Source organism: Schistocerca americana, chromosome 1 (assembly GCF_021461395.2).
Source record: "Schistocerca americana isolate TAMUIC-IGC-003095 chromosome 1, iqSchAmer2.1, whole genome shotgun sequence".
NCBI lineage: Eukaryota > Metazoa > Arthropoda > Insecta > Orthoptera > Acrididae > Schistocerca > Schistocerca americana.
Window position 1 is genome coordinate 1008660849 of NC_060119.1, and position 5240 is coordinate 1008666088.

The window sequence follows — 5240 nt, forward strand, 5'->3', positions numbered from 1 at the left end:
TTTACTTATAGTAAGACCTGTTGCCCACTTTAATGGTGTCAAGGTAACATATTTAGAAGTAAGTTCCAAAACGACAAATATGAAAATATATGCATTTTTGTGCAGCTATTTGTTTTAATCTTTTAGGGATTATTGGAAATATAGGTGTTTTGGTTTGGAAAGTGACGTGTTTAGCCCTCATACATTTTTTGCATTTGACTAATACTGTTGTAATTCGTCTTTCCATATGTTTGTTTTATTTTTGAAAAGCATTTCTTTGGTCCAAAGTGGCCATTACTTAAATGTGTATACCATACGTACTTATTAATTAGTTCATCTGGGATATAAATTAACCATTCATTCGTTGCAACATTTCGTCTAAAAAATAAAACATTCTTTTTTACGAGATAGTGCTGTCGAATGTCTGGAAAATCCTAACTTCTCCACTTGTGTTTGATTCCTAGTATTTCGGGATCCTTGTCCTGTTCTTTGCCTATGTTTTTCAATGCTGTCGTAATGTAGTTTTCGAAAGGTACTTGTTTCATATAGTACATTGTAAACTGGTCTTCTGCTGCTTGCAAACCTATGTTATTGGATGCACCCTGTGGACATCGCGATAAAGCATCTGCTAATACATTCGCTGGTCTTGGTATGTGTGTAATAGTGAAGTCTAATTCTTGTAGTATTAACATCCATCTGGCTAACCTCCCATGAGTTAGTTTGGCGGATAACAGAAATTCTAATGCTTTGTGGTCAGTGTATACTTTTGTTTTTCTTCCGGATAGGAAGTATCGAAAACGTTGGAAGCCCCATACAATGGCCAATGCTTCCAGCTCCGTGACTGAATAGCTTTTCTCGCTTTTTGTCAGTATCCGACTGGCAAATGCAATTGTTCTATATGATCTTAGCCCTGCCTGTTCGTATTCTTGGAATAAAACAACTCCTAAACCTGTTTTCGTGCTATCAGTGGCCATACAAAAATTTTGTGTTACATCAGGATGTGCTAAAATCGGTGCTGTTGTTAGTGCGTTTTTCACTTTTATAAATTCTTCATTGGCTTGTTGATCCCATACCCATGGCGTGTTTTTTCCAGTCAATGCACATAGGCGTGGTGTTGCGAGAGAGTCGATCCAAATAAATTTTTTATAGAATCCGGTGAGACCTAGAAATCCTCTGAGAGTTTTCTTATTATGTGGAGTACAGAATTCTTTGACTGCTGTTAGTTTTTCTGGGTCGGGCATTACCCCTTTCTCGGAAATCATGTGTCCTAGAAATTTGACCTCTCGCCTTCCAAATTTGGATTTTGTTATGTTTACTGTGACCCCATGCTCTTTCATGATCTGTAAAAATTGATTTAATGTGTCGTTGTGATGTTCCCCAGAGGGTTCTGCTATAATCACATCATCAACATAACAAGTAATTTTTTGTAAAATTTCAGGACTGAGTATAGTATTAAATCCCCTAATAAACGCTGCTGATGATATGTTTAAACCAAATAGTAATCGTTTAAACTGGCAACATCTACCGAATACGATAAATGCTGTAAATTTTCTGCATTCTGGGGCCAATTCTATTTGCCAGAAACTACTCTGTAAATCAATTGATGAAAATATCTTAGCACTGTGGAAGTTTTGTATCAATTCCTCTAATTTTTCTGGGCGATCTGTCTCAGTGATGATGATTGTGTTGATCTGTCTGGAATCAAGCACTAACCTGATGCTCCCATCTCGTTTTTGTACAATATGAAGCGGGCTGTTATATGTGGAGGTAGTTGGTTCAATAATATCGTCATCTAACATTTTAGATATCTCCTGGAATACTTTATTCCTGTAGCTTAATGGGATTGTATAGGGTGGCACTGTAAATGGTTTGTGCTGTTTTACTTCAAATTTGTACTGAAAGTGTTAAATACTGCCAGTCTTAGGTAAAAATACCTCTGCTTTATCTCGTAAAATACCCTCTAATTCTCTTTTACTGTGTTCCGAAATACCTTGAACTTCTTGCAATTTTTCGTCGATTTCTTTATGGACTTCTAACATGATTTGAGGCGATTCCCCCTTTTGTGCATACCATTCTAATTCTTCATCCTCTTTATCTCGCGTCATTCTTAATTGTTTGTTACAACTGGTATTTCTTCTAATTTTAGCTTTTGCTCAAAGAGAAGTGTGACATTCCCGAATGTTACGCTACCTTTCCCCATATCTATTATCGCTCGTCTCTCATTTACAAAATCTGCACCTACAATCAAATCTACAGTTAGTTTAGGTATATATAATAATAATTCTCGAATGTTACGCTACCTTTCCCCATATCTATTATCGTTCGTCTCTCATTTAAAAAATCTGCACCTATAATCAAATCTACAGTTAGTTTAGGTATAATCACGAAGTTGGCTTTTGACCTTGACACGAAAGAGTTAACCTTGTTTGTCTCGTAACTTCCGCAGCATTGTTTCTAATAGGACCTCTTACTTAAATCTTACGTGTTTTCAGAACTGGCAATTCCTCATTGGCATTACACTGCATGAATAAATTTTCTGAGATCGCATTCAGTTCACTTCCGCGATCAATTACAATATTGACTGGGATATGCTTTACCATGGCCTTCACAATTGGTTGAATTTGAAAGGGTTGGTTCTGTTCTTCTTCTTGCATCAACGAATCCTCCACTGAATCATACTTCAGTCTTTTTAGGAATTTCCCTTGTGAATTCGAACTTTCTGTAGGATAAGCATGGACTGCTACTTCTCTCTCTTTTATTTCCTCTTCTCTGTTTCTTCCTTCATTTACGCTTTCTTCAACATCCTCTACTTTTTCCTCATCCTCGTCTATCTTCTTCTTCTTCGTCGCTACTTCCACACAATCGCATCTAAATGCTCTAATTATCGTTTCATAACTTCCTTCATTATATACGTTGGGTTGTGTGCCCACTCGTAACTTATTTTCAACTTCTGTAGACTGCGCATTATCCTCATTGAATTCGCTTTCCCTGGTTTCCATCTCAAATAGCTCTGCAATACTCATTACTTCGTCCTTTCCTCCTACATTCGTTGTGCATGCCTCTGGTAATTCATCTTCCTCGTCAGTATTCTCCCAATTAATTTCGTCCCAACACGATATTGTTATTTTCTTGTCTTCGTTTTCATCTGGTCCCTGCGGATTTGTTTCTTCCTTCTTCTCTTCTTGTGATAAGATTTTTACTTCTCTGTTCAAGGCGCTGCAATTGTCCTGGGTCGGTGCGTCATTCTCTTTGGCATGGGTGCTTAACTGTCAATTCGAACGTTTATCGGGGTTTGGTGGTCTTACCTCCACCTCTTCTATCTGTATTCTCTTTTCTTGTTCAGCTTGTTGATAGTGGTTTCTTTGTTGATAATTTGTCGGTCTATTGGTTCTCCAGTACCCGTTCCGGTTGTCGTTATTCCCTCTGTAATAGTTGTTGCCGTTCCTGGGTGAATTATAGTTATTGCCATATTCTCTTCTAAATCCATAACCGGTTCTTTGTTGAAATCTATTGTCGTTTCTTGGTGCGAAGTTATCACATGGTTCTTAATTATTGTCTCTTCGTACTGTGTCCTGTGGATTCCACTGCTTTTTGCTTTCGTTTTCACGTGCGCTTCGTCTTTTTCTTGCGTCATCTTCCGAAAATATGAACTGTAGTTCCCTTAGAATACCTTTAAATGCTTCGACGTCATTGCCTCGGCGACCTACTAATGATTGCTGGTATTTCAATGGTAGCTTCATCGTGCATAATTTAATCAACTCTCCGTCACTGTATGGTACATCTAAGCATTGATTTTTCTTTGCCATTAATTCGAAAAATTTCACGGGACTCTTCTCTCCTGAATTTTCAAAATATGGGTTCTGTAATAATTCGTACTTCACTCTGTTCTGTGCTTCGTTGAACCAATATCGTGAGAGAAACTTCTCTCTGCAATCTTCGTACGATCGGCATGTCGCTGCAACATTCTGCATGGTTTCTGCGACTGTTCCTGACATGTGTGCACATATAAAGTCTAATTTGTGTGCTAGCGTCCAGTGTTCTGGTAATCCTACTCGGAATTGATCAATAAAGGTTCGTGGATGTAATGAGTTTCCTTCTCGAAAGTGTTGAAATTTTCTGACTGTGAGGAAATGATCGTTGTCGTACTTTGTCAGAGTTCCGTATGAAATTCGCGATTCTTCGCCACTTTTGTTTCTGATCATTTCTCCCGTCGTTCTTTCCGGTTGTGGTAGATCCATTGGATATTGTCCACTGTAACTTTCGCCTACCCTTGCGTAGAATCGTTGGAGTGGTACGCAATAATTTTCTTCCATCGGTTGTGAACGTGTAGCTGAATGCATTGCACTGTACTCTTCGCGATCTGGTTTTCCATTGTCACGTATGTTACTTTCCGCCTGTGATTGGAATCGCAAATGCATGATATCTTCATTAATTGCTTGTTTTTCCGGTGCTGTTACAGATACGGATGTGGTTGCAGACTCTGTGCTTGTTCGATCCTGTTCACTACGCTCTTCAATGGTTTGCAACAACTCTGTTCGCAATTTCTGAAACTGTCACTTCGTTTGCGCTACTATTTTGACTATGCGGTTATCATATCTTTTCAGCGCTGCTTTCGTGATACGTTTGTGTAACACATTGTTTTCAACAATTTCACGCGCTGTACCTGCTGCTTGTCTAGTAATTTCGTTTATCTGTTTCTCTAGTTTCTTGACTTCTCCCTGGGTGTTTTTACGTAATGTTTTGATCCCGTCCTGAATGTCACTACGCAATGTTTGTACGTCCACTTGTACCTTGTCAATGTCTGTTCTCAATTGATTGTAACCTATTATTAAGTTTCCTATCACTTCTCTAGATTCTTTTGCCTCGTCTTCAATATGACTTAGGTGTAACTGAATTTTTTTGTTTTGTTCTTTAATCTCACGCATTTGTCTCGTGGTTTCTGCATTCTGAATTTTAATTTGGTCCGCAATTTCTTTATTTTGTCTTGTCATGGTTTCCGTAATTTGTTGTAGTAATTCTGCCAGATTGGTGGGTCCTATTGCGTTTTCTTCCGACGTCCTACGCTCTGTGTTTTTGCACAAGTGTTGGTTCGCAACCGATTGCATTGAACTGTGATGTGACACGTTTCTGCTCGCGTTCCTTGTACTCTGTGGTGAGGGAGCTCTGATTACTTGTACTATGGGTTCTACGTATTCAAGACGCAAGTTAGAATCCTCATCGACTGTCTCTCTACTTTCCTGCTTCTCTGTCGTATGCTGACT